The sequence below is a fragment of the Metopolophium dirhodum genome, chromosome 9, assembly GCF_019925205.1.
Source record: "Metopolophium dirhodum isolate CAU chromosome 9, ASM1992520v1, whole genome shotgun sequence".
NCBI lineage: Eukaryota > Metazoa > Arthropoda > Insecta > Hemiptera > Aphididae > Metopolophium > Metopolophium dirhodum.
This window is the reverse complement of record NC_083568.1, coordinates 31,398,021-31,416,040: the sequence shown is the minus strand read 5'-3', so window position 1 is coordinate 31,416,040 and position 18,020 is coordinate 31,398,021. Positions and strand designations below refer to the sequence as shown.

At 30.9% G+C, this 18,020-nt stretch overlaps 1 pseudogene; it reads left to right on the top strand.

The window, feature by feature from the left end:
- Positions 1-7,658: 7,658 nt before the first annotated feature.
- Positions 7,659-13,108, top strand: LOC132952834 (uncharacterized; annotated as a pseudogene).
- Positions 13,109-18,020: the final 4,912 nt, after the last annotated feature.

The following is an 18,020-nucleotide window of genomic DNA, read 5'->3' as shown; positions in this document are numbered from 1 at the left end:
AGGAAGAGCTGCGGGCGCAGCCAGTGCACGGGCAGGGATGGCGGGATGCGTGTCGTCGTGTATTGGGTTCAACAGGAGCTCTGTCTTCAAGAGGCCAGAACTACAAGCGCGCCGTCGACTGGAGCGGGATCAGGAGCAGTTGTACTCTAGGTTAGGTTAGGCAATACAGGCACGACAGCGCGAAAGAAATAGCAATTATCCGATTCTCTGATGATTGTTTTTTAATATTATACTTTTACGTGGCCGTGGACAACTATTTTCCGTTAATTATTTTCATACTTTTTTACCGTTTTTGCTAAATAACTAGTTGTTTATTATAACGCTTTTCATATTTTCATATATTTCATACAAGTTATCATAATTGTACGACGGTTATTTGATGTAAACGGTGGGCGTTAGTAAATGCCAAGAAACTTTTTAAAAGCATTCCTAAATTTACTCAGAATTGTTTTTCGAACGCAACGACTTGAATGTTAATAGGTAGATATTATTATCTATGATTTGTGCTTACTCGTTGGCAGCATTAATAAATTACAAATATTTATCGATAATATTTTCTCTCTTCTATAAAATTTACAATCATTGTTGCAAATAACGATTCTGAGTGAAGACAGTCTGTCTGCCTATAATATTAGGTACCTACTAAGTAAAATATTTGATGATATTATCGTGATTAAACAATTAAAGTAATTTATTTTACTGCTAATCATTAATATAACAGTAGGTTAAATTCATTTTTGCCGAAAAAATTACTACCACTTCGATTTCTCATGTAGCGATTTTCTTATTTTGTTGTCATACAAAACCGAATAACTTGTAGAATTAACTACATCTAACTACGTCTAACTTTAAATTTACACCAAATGTTAATTTTACATGAACTGTTCGATACGGGAAATATATGTAATTTCAACGTGACAATATTTTGTCAAACCCTCCAGACACAACATAAACATATTTGTATTTCCATCAATAATTCCAATGTGTTTTCTTTTTAGGAAGCTCACCTCTGAGTTTACCCGGCACGCTGCGCCCTGTTATTCAGAACGTGTCTATCCGTTCATGCACCACCATATATTTTGTGACCTCGACCGTCCGCTGCTTAACGAACTGAACAGCAATGCTTATAATGATGTTGAACAACTCGTAAAAAGTACATTTCCCAACGTGAGTACCGTAACGATTGAGGCTTAGTCAAGCGGGCTAGAGGCTTGTGCACGACCGACTCAACGGTATGGTGCTAGTTTATAGAACGGGAGTAATGATTCGTCCGGGTAAATACAAAGGTGTGGGATGGAGTCGACCACCGGCAGCGCGTAACTATTTTAAGTTGCTATACTGCCCGGTGGAATGTACTCAGAACGGAGGTACTTTAACAAGTTGGGGGGGGGGGGGGCTGTAAGAGATAGTCCCAGTACTGTGCGTCACCTGTGACGGCGTTGCTGGCGGTAGTTGTCCATCCGTGGAGCTGTGTGTCGACAATGAAAGCGACACGGGTGGACGTGAGCCGTCTGGTCGCGGCGTTGCTAGTAATCTCCCGACGTAGGTATCTGGCACTCGTGCGTCTCAACTACGACGCTTCTTGTCGTTTGGCCGGCATTCCATCCGTTGTTGGCTGGAATCAAGGTGTATTGATAAGGTGTCGTCAATTGTTTGAAAACTTGATTGAAAATTTTACTACAGATAGTCGTCACCACCGGGAGCGCTGTATGTCCTAAATAGGCCGATAAATGAACAGTTTTGTACACCAAAGCTATAGAAAATCGAAAATATATTATGATTTAAGGAATGAAATTCAAAATTTTTCATTGCATAATGACTTCTATGTTCTAAATTATTTATATGCATGTATTTAAATACTTTCTTTTAATCAAAAACGATTATTAACATTATTAAATATTGTCATTTTTTAATTTCCTATTAAAAAAAAAAAATATGAAAAATGTGACAGTTAATTCAGTAAATTATCATACTTAATGCTTTCAAAGTGTTACAATTAACAAATAATAATTATTAATTATTAATTAATATATGGATTTTAAATACAATTCATAATATATTGATATTGAGGTTAATACTAGTATTCATAATACCTATGTGTTACCAAAATTCATATATTTTGAATACCTTTTTATAAGCATTTACTACTCATTTGTACCTATCACCATTGATTTTATAATATATTCATAGTATTTATAGTATATTATAAAATCAATGCTATATTACCTATATATTATTATATATTATTAACAGAGATCCTGGGGATAGAAACATATCTATATGCTAAATGGTTGATAGATTTATATGGGCATCCTAGATCAGTGCTTGTTTTCTTTAGACTTTAAGCGTTTATGGAAAAAGTTTAAATGCTTAAATTTTAATACTATTATTAATATTTTTCAAAAGTATATTAAAACATTAATTTAATATACATTTTAATAATTTATCTGTGTGAAATAGTACATGCAATTTTAGTATATACCTGATCTAGAAAAAACAATTAATAATTTTAATTAAGGGAGCCTTGACAGTTTTACATTAAATTTAGGGAGCCTCTTGACAAAAAAAATTTGAGAAGCACTGTACTAGATTATACTGTAAAATATCTAAATATATATAATTAGCGATCCCGGTAAATGATCATGTTTTGATGTTGCATTTCAATTATTATTTATTTCGCAATTTATTATTATTACGAGTTTAGGTAGTACAATCATATACAATATATTATTACAATTGTAATAATTAATTCAAAAACAAACTAAAAGAGACATATACCTATTATTATAAGAACCTACAGTAATAATTAGTATAGGTAATCATAACAGTTTATAAAATCACATTTTAAAATCCCCTAATATTAGTAGACGATAGGCATTTAAATCGTCCAACTAATCTTCACTAATTAGTAATTGGACTTACACCTTATTTCTGTATCTTAGTATTACTTTTCGTTGGTTATGATTTGGAAATTAGGAACATAAATGTATATTTAATTTTTGTATTGTGAAATTAGAATAAAGTGACAACAAGCTTAAAAGTAATTGAAATCTGAAGTATACCGAAATTGTATTTTGTGTAAATAGTATTATATATTTGTGTAAAGTTTGTGAAAATAAAATATCAATTAATATTGCAGTGCAACATAGATCAGATACGCCTAGTTCACGCCCCTCAGATGAATGGCATGTATATGTTGCGCCGTGAAGAAATGAAATTGACCCTTGGCCAAAGTGTCCAGGAGAAGTTATTGTTCCACGTAACCACCAAATCCAGAGCCATGGAGTCGTTGAAAAGCGGACTCGATTGGAGACGCACCAAGCGCAAAAAGTTTGGTCACGGAGTGTCATTCAGTGACGACGCTGACTGCGCCAACTATTACTCCGACAAACGCACTACCGAAAGTATATATTGTATATTGTAATTAATGTTTATTTGTTACTTTATTAATCAACGAAATGCTACAAGTATGAATCCCCCACCCCTCAGCACTAAAACACATCAAACCCACTCAATAATCGTTTTCTAAATACTTTTTTTCTTTCTCTTATGGTATTTAATAGAATTCTTTTTTAATATACTTGGCTTAATCCGTTTCATTTCTGTTCTCCACTTTCTCCACGGACACATATCCGGGGCTTCCAGCTTCTTTTTGTCTTGTTCATTCATGGCCCATGTTTCACAACCACTCCATACAACAATACATATCATCTAACAATATGCTTCCTCATCTTAAGATTTTTATTTGTAACTAACAGTCTTTTTTTGTATAAATTCTCTTTTTGCCGTAGATATTGGTTAGATCATTTTTTGACATCATTAATCGCTTGTTGTTATACTCCGTATGTACTTAAATACTTTAGCTTGTTCTATTTATAGGTTGTTATTTATTTTCAAATTCACTGAAGGAATAACTTTATTGTTATATTCATCCATTTTTCTTTTCTTCTCTATACTTTTGGGTAATACGGTTTTACTATTCTGTACATCTCATTATCAAACTTCCTTAGTTTATTATAGTATTTTATTAAATCCATTATCTAATTTTTTTTAACCATGACTTTCTTAGATTTAGTTTCCTGATTATTCCAATTGATTTCCCAGCAGATTGTTGAATGTTGTTAGCCAGTTAATCAGTACCAGAAGTTAGCACTTCAATAATAACTCTATTTTGAAAATCCATTCCTGAGTCTTCATACGTGAGTTTCTCTATATTCCATATTTTACGTTTGGACTCGCCTTACATTAAAGTATCAATTAAATGACTTCAAATTATGTAAAATATTTTTTTTAAATGTCAATCATTTTTTAAATGTTGTTGAGTATTCTAATTACGTTTTATCACTCCTTGTAGATACAAATTATTTTACTATATTATTACAGAAAAATTGACCATTTCTGGTATGTTAAGGTACAAGTAATAAATTATACTTATGTCATAATAGTTAATAATGTGAACGTTTCTTTTCTTTTTCTGTTCTCGCGACCAATTGCAGAAACACGAGTGATTATGATATGCAACGTACTGGTTAGTGAAACGTACGTGGTCCCAAAAAAGACCAATATGAACTCCTTCGATCAAGGGATATCGTCCGGCCGTGTATACGTGAAGTACAATGATAATGACTTTTATCCACTGTACTTTGTATACTATCAGCGGAGACTGGAACACATGACCGAGAGCAAATATTTCCGTTTCAAAACCCGTCAGGCTAAGGATTGCCATGACCTAGATGCTAAAGACTACTACGAAGACGACGACTATAGCAACGAACTCAATGGCGTCGATATCTATGATTATCTAGATTCCAAAGGCATCTACGACTACGACTACGACTACTGACGATGATAATAGCAACGAATGGTGACAATCTCTATGCTGACGACTAATTATTATAAATAATTATATTCATTTTTACTCAAATGGACAAGAAGTATTGTCTATATAAATATTCTGATCTTACATATATCGATACAAATTAATATTCATACACATAGATTTTTTTTCCTATGGCTCTCCCACTCATAAATTGCATTATAATATTTTACTACAGATATCTACTTCATCTATTTTTAGATGAACGATTCCTAACAATAACTATTTACGATAACCTACACAGTGCACTTGTAAGTTTTATTTTACTTCTGATTGGCGTTTTAACTTTTGATTGTATATAAGTGTTATTATACATTTATACAAAATTATACAATTATGCAAAATGATAATCATCAATTTTATTTTTATGTTATTATGTTTTTGAATACTGTAACATCACAGCATTTTTTTCCTTATTATTATAAAAATAATGAACATACCCATACCCATATTATCGTTTACGAGCATACCTTATTGTTCTATGGTTATCGCGTGCTAATGCAGAAATGACCGCAGTATTATGTAATAATCGTCCCCCGGCCCCCACAACACGTAGTGATCGGTGTCTGCACGCCGGTGCTGTCGGCGCCTCCGTTGAGTCCGGCGGTACCGCACCGGCATAGAACAAACTGTGAACATCCCCGATTATTGTAAGAATTACCGTTACGATACGACACTGACCTGCCCCACTTCAACAAAAAGCTCCGTCGCCGGCTTAGCACCATCGCCGTCGTCGGGTCTCTACAGTATATTTCTATTCGACATTTCGACATCTCTTACCCACGACACTACATTTCTATTCGACGTCTCTTACCCATGACACTGCTTTTCTCTTCGACGTCTCTTACCCACGACACTACATTTCTATTCGACGTCTCTTACCAACGACACTACAATTCTATTCGATTTCTCCGTTCAACGACGCTCCACCTGTCTGGTCGACGATTCTTTTCAACGCCGCTTCACCTACCTGGTCGACGTTCTGACCCTTGATTCACATTTGTCTACGTCAACCACGTGTCCACGTTACGCCGTCCGACATGATCACCAGCATGATGGGCTAAGTACACCACGAGGGTCCTGACTACGGGCCCGGCTGATCCAGTCAACGTCACCACCACGCAGTCAACCGTCGTAATATAATTTTTCCACCCTGTCCCCCCTTTATTTTATAACATTTTCCCGGTAACCCTGTGAGGGCACACCATGAACAACATGGAGTGCCGCCTCCAGTGGGCCGAGCAAAATATGTCAAAATTGTTATAATTGCCATGTGCCAACCCGTATTATATTATACCTTAATGCCGAAATTTTCATTATACCTAATGTCAAAACTTATTATTATTTAACATAACCATGTAAAATAAATCCACATGATTACCAAAAACTCCCATATTATTATTTAACTTAATTATGTTCCCCCAAATAAATCTTCGGCATTCAGCTTGCCGTTGCGTGTAACAAAGCCTATGAGCTCCAACGACTTGGCCCTCGGGTCATCACGTGGTGCGGCTCATAGGTCACGACCAAAGTGTTCCCCTTTGGTCGTGGGTGGTTTTTGGTAGTCTCAAAAACTACCAGATTCTCACAATACTTATTTGCAAATAACTGGACAAGATATATTTTTCAAATATGAAACGTTATTTTTTTATTAACTTGAAACTATGTAAAAAAATATTTTCAAAAACATTAATTTTTTTTGAAATAATGAGTATTTTATGATAAAAGAATTACCTTGTATATACTTATGTGTGTGTACAATATAAATATATAAATATAAGAAGGTAATCGTTTAGAGTGTGTATGTAATATAATATATAAAAAGTAAACCATATATAAGTAAATACGTATATATTGAGCACACATCTTAGTTTCACAGTACCTATACTACAATATATATTTTATAAAAATGACAAAAATTAAAATTAAAAGTATATAGTAGATAAAATCAAAATTGTTTAATAATATAAGTATCTTTGTAAATTTGGTACTTTTCTTGATTTTTTCCCCGAAAAGTCGTCTGTAATTTCATCAAATAATAAAAAATCCAGCACTTCAGTGTCATTCAAATTTTTTTTTTTTTAAATATTCTGACATCTGGATGCCTTTCATAACATCTGCTGCCCGGGATAAGTACGGTAAGTTCCCTTAAAGCCCTCCGTTTAATCCGGCCCTGTATCGCTATATCTATACTTTTCAATTATCAAGCTATTGGATTTGAATAGCTATAATGCTATATCATTTGATGTTCAAATTCCTGATACTTACGTTGGAAGTTTCATAACAATTGTACTTAGAAAGTAGGTACTTACTGTTAAATTTTCTAAAATAATAAAAATGAAAAGAATAAATGAACGTTTGTTGATAAAAAGACAATATAAGAATAAACGAACCCTCGCATTCTATGATAAAAATTAATCTTCGTTAAACAACATAATATTTTGATGTATTGATATATCATAATGTATATATTAATAATTTTTTTATGTAACCTCCCCCTCCTCTTCTTTAAAATAGTTGTGTACGCTACTGGATTGAAGCAGGTACATTGTACACTAGGCAACTTGGTTAAGAGGACGGCATATTATACAACTAATTTGCCGATCTCTACAAAGCCGATAAGTCACAAACATCGTAAATATTAAAAAATAAATTATAGATACCTACTAATAGCGTCCGTTGATTATCAGCGCTGCCAGTGAGCACCAATGACGACAGACTAATTTCAAGAATTAAGTATACTAATGCGATGATAAAATCGAGCATTAGGCACAATACGTCCTAACAATTGTAAAGTTGGCATTCTCAAATAGTTGTATTCTATACGAATAACGAAATCCACTTCATCGTGCGAGACATATTTTTTAGAAGCACTCAACCAGGTAAGCTAACGATTAGAAATAATATAATATACTAGCTGACCCGGCAAACGTTGTTTTGCCATATAAATAATTTCCTAGTAATTTCTAGTGTAGACTAAAAATAGCTTACTTATTGGAAGTATGTATCTATGTTAGAATGTGTATATTGTATGTATGTAAGAATGTGGTATATGCGTGAAATAGGCATGGAGCGCTGTGAACGATGAGGGAATATAAAAATAACAAAATATTAGCTTTACTTGTACTGCGGCTCAAATCAGCCCCTTTGCGTTTTCTTGGCATTGCTCACTGTACAAAACATCTAATATATAAAATTCTCATGTCACAGTTTTCGTTGCCATACATATTGTTTATGCATCAAGTGTAGTAACGTTGACAATTGTACATAATGTATGTTTTGTACGGTGAGCAATGCCAATAAAACGCGAAGGGGCAGATTAAAAGGAAAAATGATTAAATTACTAAAATGGCTATTAAATAATAAGGGTTGATCGTAGAAGGGTGAAAATTGAGGATTGTATGTATTTTTGTATGTTGTATCTATTATTTTTTTTTTTTTATATATATAACCAATACCTTAGCAACCATTTATAAACAATTATTTCTACCGTAAATTATCAAAATCCCTGTTTGAGCACTTCTTTTATTTTTTTCTGGACAACCCTTATCACTTAGGGGTATGAAAAATAGATGTTAGCCGATTCTCATACCTACTGAATATGCACAAAAAATTTCATAAAAATCTGTCAAGCCATTTCGGAGGAGTATGGCAACGAAAACTGTGACACGAGAATTTTATATATTAGATTGTACTAAGCGTTCGATACGGAAAATAATATGACATACGTATTAACTATTACTAATTAAAAATTAATAAGAGTGTAAAATTCTCAAATCCTCCAAACACAACTTAAATATTGGGTGTAAATATGTAGGTACGTATTAACTATTTACATGTAACTCCAGCGTAAAATATTGCCAAACCCTCCAGACACGACTTGAACATATATTTGTTTTTCCATTGATATCAATAATTTCTTTTTAGGAAGCTCACCACTGACGGTTCAACATAATATTCTGTTTATCAGCCGCGATTTTGCACAACGACAATGTACTACAGCAGCTATAATAAGACGTCCACCGTTGATTTTGACTTTACCGAGCACGCGAAAACACTTTTTTCAGAGCGTACCGCTCACGCTCCGCCATAATATTTATGACCGTCCGCTGCTTAACGAACTGAACAGCGATGCCTACAACGATGTCGAACAACTCGTGAAAAATACATTTCCCAACGTGAGTGCTGCGACGATTGATCAGTAACCGCGTATGTATTAGGTATTAATTTGGAGACGGAACATTTACGTAAAAAAAATATCGGTAAATTTACCAATAAAGTGTTAAAAATGGTAAAATAGACTCTAAGGTTAAACAGCAAAATGTCTTACGGCCATCTTTTATATTAGTAAATACGATTGTTATTATACTATTGTTATATTCTCGACAAATTTAGTTCTTTCTAATAATAACAATAATTAACTAAAAATGGATCTATTGTTCTGTATCGGTACATAATATTATGAATATTTAATAATACAATTAGTAAATAATTAAAATCAATTTATCAAATCTACCACATAATTTCCTTTATTTTTTTATGTTCAAAAGTCAAAACATTTATGTTTATTTACTTTTAACTACCTTTACTTATACACAGTGTCGAAAAAATATAAAATATGATAAGTATAATAATTATTGTATTGGTATTTATTGTCAGTTGATAAAAAATATATCTCTTCGCAATTCGGAATAGGCGTTTTTGATTTCATTGAATTAGAGAGCCACACAAAAATTTTTTGGATCAAAAATAATTTACTGGTAAAAAAAAATTGGTAAAATTAACGGTAAATTTACCTGGTACATTTACAGCACTCACATCTCTAGGTATATTATAATAGTACAGTGAGCGCTACTACCTCGGAGTTACTATGTAATTTTACCTATTACTTATTGGAATTATTTATTAAACAGCATAATGTAAGTATGTAACACTTAATTACACTCGTACTAATCCAATATACGTATCTATGACACGCCCATTCACCTCACGTTTGTTTTCCTGTTCTTTCTCCGCTAAAAAATTATAATAAGTTTGACATTGACACTATTGCAGTAAAAAAAAAATTCGTGGATTAACACTTCACTAACATGTATTATTGACGTTGACTGTCTGGGTGTTGGAGTTCTTAGGTATCCTTAGATGTGTTCAGTGGCAGATTTAACGTCAGGCAAAATACTCAGCCACCCGCTAGGATGTATCGCAAGGATGTATCTTAGTATTACTTTTTGTTGTTAATCATGTAGAATTGTAGAAATGAGGGACGTAAATGTATATTTCATTTTTGGATGGTGACATTTTTGAGTATTTTCAAAAATTTTTTTCAAGATTTTTTAAAAATGGATGGTTATTATTGAAGCTTATAATATTTGTAATATAACTAAGCAATCAAAATTTCAATTTCTTAAAATGTTGAATGTTCTACAATGCTCTGAAATTAGAAATATATACCCAATCTACCCCTACCTATACTAAATATTCCTCCACTATAGCCTCCATCAACGTGAAATAACCATTAAACGATAATGGAAATCGAACCAACAACCAAATAGAAGCGTAGAACCATCGTTTTTCAAGATTAGTTGCCTACAATTACACTTTTGTTTTGAATTTATTTTAAAAAATGAGTTGTATTCGGATAATATAAAAATGGTCCAATATACGAGTACACTTAGCGATTTACATCCTAATAACATGCATTGAAAATTATAATATTAAATATGGCATAAACGAACGAGTTTTTGATAGCTATTGCTTAAACAATACGATTATTTTAATTATTATTGACCATTAATTTTCCATTTTATAAAATAATATATTATTATTTATTAGATATTATTTATTTTTTAGTTTTTATTAACTATTATTATTGGTGTAATTTTTTATATGATTGTACCTACTACTCTAGTTATCAAACTGAACAACAATTTATTAGTTAGTAAATAATAATATTATATTTTTGTAACATAAAATATCGATTAATATTGCAGTGTAACGTCAGTCAGATACGCCTAGTCTGCGCCCCACAGCTGTATGGCATGTATATGTTGCGTAAAGAAGAAATGAATTTGGCCGTTGGCCGAAGTGTCCAGGAGAAGTTGCTGTTCCACGTGACCACCGAATCCAGAGCCGTTGGAGTCGTTGGACTGCGGACTCGACTGGAGACGCACCCGATGCAACAAGTTCGGGCGCGGAGTTTCGTTCAGCGACGACGCTGACTACGCCAACTATTATGCAAACAAATCCGCCAGAGAAGGTATAATAATAATGTTTATTATTAATGTTTGTTTGTTTGTTGACTAAATAATACGCCACACCAAACGCAACATGCCCGCTAAAAACCCATCAAAATATTTGGGTGTTTACTGTTCACTGAACGGAGCGGATTTATACGGAAAATCTATCCAAACGGACTTTATTTGGCTACCGTTCACAATAAGCAAAACTGGGCATTAACGAGTTAAAAAGTTAAAATAAAATTAACTTTTTAACTTTACTAGTTACTTTTGGCTATTCATTAACTTAACTGTTAACTTACTAAATTTCTTTCTTAATTAACGTGAAATTAACGAGTAAATTTTTCATTTTAAGAAGTAAGTTAAGTTAAATTATTTTATTTTTAATTTTATAATATTTCACTATTTCAGTCTATTTCATTTTCATGTCAAAAAATATATATCGTAAATTGTTTAAAGTTAAAAATGTATTTCATTCGAATCTAACTTATATGGAAATACTGTATGAAGTATTAACACTATATCCTATAATTTAGTTTTGGGTTGGGAAAAAATTAAGTACGCTAGCGTTGTATAAACAAATTAACTTTTTTTTAACTTAATAAAAAGTAGGTAAACAAAAAATGTGTATTAACTTTTAACTTAACTGAGTTAACCTATAGTTAAATTAACTTTTAACTTTTAACTTTTTGTTATTGGTGCATATTAACTTAACTTAACTGAGTTAAAAAAAATCATTAACTTGCCCAGCCTTGACAATAAGTAACTAACTTTTGTTTTCTTGGGCCCTTATTATTTTTATTTAGAAGATCTCAGCGTAAAAGTGAGTTTTCTAACCGTATATAAAATATTATAAATTTATAATGGCTTGTTTTTCTAAAAAATTTACACTGTCAATCAAATAAATAAAAAAATTAATAATTATAACTCAAAAAATAGCTCGTAAAAACAAATACATTTTAATGTTTTTTGATTGCTTCAAATTAAATAAAACCATAAAAATTACCAAAACGTTAAAACTTTTTGAAAAATGAAGTGTTGTTTGTCGTTGCTATTCAATGAATCGACTTGCTCTTATTCGTTATTATATTATATTATATTTAAAACAGATCTATTGTTTATCACTAGTTTGTTTAAGTACCTACCAGTTATTATACCAGACACCAGTAGTATTTATTAACAGGTTTTGAGTCTATTTAAACAGGAAGAAGAAAAAATTTCTCACACAATGAGATACAGTAATATACTAATATATAGGTAGCAAAATACCGTAACGTGTATACGACGATAATCGTTGAACGTGGAAGAAATGTCGAAATGTCGTCCACATGAACTTTTTTTCATCTCCCTATGACCCTATGTAAATAGACTAAGAAACCCCAAACACAAAATATGTAATATGCGGTAATATACCATGTTTGCCATGTTTGTTAATAATTTGAGCGTTTCGTTTCTTTTTCTGTTTACTTGCGACTGATTGCAGCAACACGAGTGATCATGGTATGCTGGGTGCTGGTTGGTGAAACGTACGTGGTCCCGCGGCATATGGAGTATACAGGGAGATCCTTGGTCGTACCGCCTGGCTGTGCGGATACGACGATGAGCCATAACGGCCACGTATACGTAAAGTATAACAATAATGAATTTTATCCACTGTACTTTGTGTACTACCAGCGAAGGCCTGAAGACCTGACCAAGAGCAAATATTTCCGTAACAAGACGAAGCTTATTGATATTGGTTCACTCGAAGAATTATTGGGTAGTTTGGATGACTTGTCGACCAATTAGACATCCATGCATGGACGTAAATAGGGTCCTCAAACGCATAGGGCTTGAGCCCAAATGGTTTCAAGAACAAAAATATTGGGAGATTTATCTTTCTCGTACTACTTACCTACACACAATTTCATCTATGATGCTGAACAAATCAAAACTATCACAAATTTAATGTAAATTATTTTTTTAAGTAATAAAAAAGAAAAAAATCAAAGAGTTATATACAGTCTTAATTTATATATTACATTATATAAATTACATATTATAATATTATACATAATTCATTTCATTATAATATTTGAAATTTGTTCATTATCAATTTGGTTAGATAACTCTCTTTCAATGTTTATAATACTTAAATTGGTAAATCTATCTTGTTCCATGTTGGACCTAAGATAAGTATTTATTCTTCTCATTGAGGAAAAAGATCTCTCACATGTTGCCGAGCTTATAGGTATAGCTAATGCAACATGCATTAACTTATATATATTTGGATAAGTATCATATGAAATAACAGACTTAAGTTGTTCATTTTATTTTTTACTATTGCCAACTTTTTGATTTTCGTAAACTTTTTTAGCGACTTTAAATTCACACTTGAGAACATCTTCAATTTTTAGTGAGATCTGTAATATTATAATGTAAATATTTAATAATTTGACTGTAACATTAACAAATAAAAATACAAACTTTAGTGAAGTTACTTAACCTAACCTTATAGTGGTTTACAAAATAAGAATCCTTTTCATATTATAAATCTAAAAATATATCAATTATGGGCCCAGGGCTCGGAACTTTATGCGCCAAAAAACAATGAAATATGTGCATAAGTATGCACTAAAAAAACGCAAATGTTCAGTATAATATGCATATATTATTTTATAAAAAATATATATTTTAAGGTATACTTAAAAAAAAAAATTTTTTTTGAATCATAAATATTTTATTTATATTTTTTTTTTTTGATAATTTGGAGCTGTTATACTAAATCTATTCCCAGAATCCTAAATTTAAAAAAAATAGAATTTATCGAATACAGCGATTATTAAATAATGTTAGTTATTAATAAGTATTAATCCAACATATTTACAACATCACAAATTTGTTTATAGTATTTACAATAATAAAGTACTGCATTGATGCAGGTACCCCAACGGGTTATGATTGGTTCTGGACGTAAAGGGATCACCGGTGCGTAATTTTTGAAAATTTGTATACGTGATGGTGCTGTTTATATATTTTTTTTACGTTGGCTACGATTTTATGAACAGTATCAAACTGATTTCGTACTTCCTCCGAAACTCTATAGAGGCAATGAGCAGCACATCTGCACATGTATCATTTTAGAGTAGAATGCGTTCAAATAGATTTCCCACACTTTATCATATACGGTACTATTTATTTGTAAATCATTTAATTTACAATATTCAGTTATTGAAAACTTGGTTATTTTTGTTGATTTCTAAAACGATTTAACATAAAATGCATTCATATACTCAAAATCTTTAAATATGCAAAATCATATAAATTTAGTAAAATATGCAAAAATATGCAACATAAATTGTTGTATTTCAATAGTATGGTTTATGAAACGAATTTGTATCGAATCAGATTTGAAATATGCAGCTTCTTGAGAAAGATGCAAATGCATAAAGTTCCGAGCCCTAATTGTGGCTGATATTTATAATTATGTTTTGACGACACAGTGAAATTGTACCCAGTGTCCCGGCAGTCGGTACCCGCATGCCAGCACTCGCGTCACACACATCCTTGTGATAATAATATTATATATAAATTGATAGTTTGGGCGGTGGGCCGTTAATAATAGCCATCAACTGATCATACGAAAACTTATCTACATATTATAATTACTTTTATTATATTTATAGGTATTACCATAGGTTATAATTTATATAAATTTTATAAATTATTATTAATAAAGATAACCTAAATATTAAAATGTTTAAGGGAGGGCTTGAGATGGCTCAGGGTGGGCTAAGCCCTCCTAAGCCCCCCCCCTATTTACGTCCATGCATCCATGGTTATCTATATCCTCCCTTCGGTTACCTTGCAGTTAAAATCGAAAATGTCCTTCAGCTTGTTATGTAAAACCACATTGATGTCAACTAGTTCCCCATGGTTACCCCTGATGTGTCATTTGAATTTTGAATCATGGGTATCACAAGATTTTTTTCAATAATTATCAATAAATAATTTTTTGCTCGATCAAAAAACTTTAAATTATGATGACGGATTCTTTATAAGTAGGTTAAAATGTAATTTAAAAAAAAATTGAGCTTAAATCCACATTACATTTTTATGATTGCCTAAACTTAGAATTTTTATGGAATTCATCAAAATCACGTAAATGTACAAATTATTATCAAGTTTAACATAGACAAAAGTAAACTAAAAGTCGTTTTAAAAACTGTTTTTGATGTCTATTCACTTTCCTATTTAGAACAAACATTTTTGAAATTTTTTTTTTGGCAAAATTGTTCCTTGACGGTGCTGCTTGACGGTGCTGCAAACTATTTATTTGAGGATAGCCGCCACTGGCTGTTGTGTTATTTCCATTTTCCAATAATTAATTTAATGTAGATACTTACATTGTTATTTCTGATCCACTGTATTGCGGAAAAACACGACGATTTTTATTATTGTTATAACTTATAAAAATGATACCTTTTGCGTTTACCGTTTTGGACGAATTAATCATAATATAAATACATAATATACATTGTATTTAATAATTATATTGACAACATAAGCATTTAGTATTATGTACTTAATAAGTGCTTAGCCACTGCAAAAATATTGAAAGCACCCCTTAAATGTTTGAACATTTTTCAATGCCCCCTCTCCTTATTTTTTAAAGAAATATTTAAGCCCCCCTTAAATTTTAATAAAATTTCCGACTATGCGTACAATATTATTTTGTATATCCCTTGAAATTAGGTTCTTATGAAAACATACAGTTTCCTAGACTGGCTCACATATGACGACTACTACAGCTATATATTATAATCTATATATAATATATATATAAAAGACAACAATTTAATTAAAGACAAATTAAAACTAAACTTAACCTAAAAATTACAAAACGTTGTATAAAAACAATATTAGGTAGGTATATTTAATGTTGTTTTATTTTACAAACCTAAGTACATACCTAAGTATATTTATTGAATTTTATAGCATTGTTTAAAATCATTATACATATATTTACATTATTAAAAAAAAGGTGGGTACGTGGATGTCGCTCTGATGTACAGTAGGTTACACGTGATTCACTGTAATGGATGGTGTTAAATTTGAATTCAATGATATAATATAATATAATTTTGATATAATATATTAATATCATTGTATAAGAAAAACGATTCTGAGCGAAAACGGTCAGTCAGCCTATGATATTACCAAGTATATTTGATGATAATATTATGAATAAAGTAATTTATACATAACCTATTTACGTGGAGCCTTGTTTTAAATTTTCAATCCTTAGTTATAAAAGTTGAACATTTTATAAATTTTTAGCTACAAAATAATTATTAAATTTTAAATTTGTTAAATTTTAACAAAATTTGAACTTTAAATGCTTCTAAAAAAAACTGTGCCTATGTATTTTTAATATTTTTCAACTGCTATTGTAACATTATATCAGGAGCCTCGCATTAAATTTTCACGTTTTTTTACCCAACAAATAAAATTTTATTGGTATTTATAGAAAAAAAAACTAAAAATAATGGAAACTGAAAATGTCCGTAAACAGCTCAAAATAAGTCAAAATATTTGGAAAATGTTATGGTGTATAGAAAATGTTAATATAAACATTCAGTCAAAATGTCATGTACCTACGGTCATTTGTTTTAGAGTTGCACCAAAAACCAAAATCGATTTCTCGAAAATTTTGCGTAAAAATTCCCGTTTTTCCTTAATTTTTCTTTTGTTTTTCACGTCACTTTTGAAAACATCTGGGAAATTTTTACTTTTTACCCCATCCAAAGTACCAACTAGATTCACTTTCCTATCAGAAAAGTTACTGTTGAAGAAAATCCAAGCACTTTTACTGTCCTAAAAGGTGATGAAAGACTCAAAAAAAAAAACACACATCATTGTAAAATCAATACATTTATTGCTTCGCTCAGAATCTAAAATATATTTTTTCAAATAGAGCAGCATAGCGTTAAATAAAATTGTTTGGGCCTAAATAAGAAACAAAAATATTTGTATGATTATGACATAAGTGTAATTTTTATTTATTTATGAGTGAGACTATAAAAAAGTAAAATAGAAACTTAGCCCTTAAAGCCCTCCCCCTATTTGCGCCTATGAAAATACCCATTCCTACTATTTTTACTGAATCATACGCAGTTTTGACCCAAATAAATACCACGGTCTTACTCCACCTAATGGGCAAAATTGTATTTTTTAGTACTTTCAAAAATTCATTTAAAAAAATGATTATAAAAATCCATAATTATTATTGAAGCTAAAATATTTGTTATATAATGATGCAATCTAATTTCAACTTTTAAAAGTTTCATAGACAGTTATAAAGTTTGAATTCCTCAGCAATTATTTTAATAAAACCTAAATGCTTTGCTTAATATGATATTGTCAATATGATTCCGAGGACAAAGAGATGGAGTTAATGTAAAGCTATGATCACATACGTGATATTAACACTTTAATCAAATTATCATAATTGGTTTATTTTTCAATAATTTTACCGGACTATTTCAATGGCTTATAAACTTTTTCAAGATAACTAGGTATAAATCTTATATTTTAAATTTAAATATTATTTTGTTCGATACAGACATATTATGTTTACGTCTATAAAATATATATGTATGCATTATATTGTATATAATTATAAACAGGCAAGTACGCTATTATTTTATATTAGTTTATGGGTTTACAATATATATGTAATATAATATACATATTGTATTAGTTAAAGTCTAAAGGTGCAGAAGGTCACATAAATATTTTGTTTGTTTAGGTAATGTTCCATAGAACTTAAGATAAGTGGATGCATAGTATCTAAAACCCAGTCATTATATTATTCGGTTTACGTTTATTGACGATAACAAAAAAAATAAAAACATTTATTATTATTT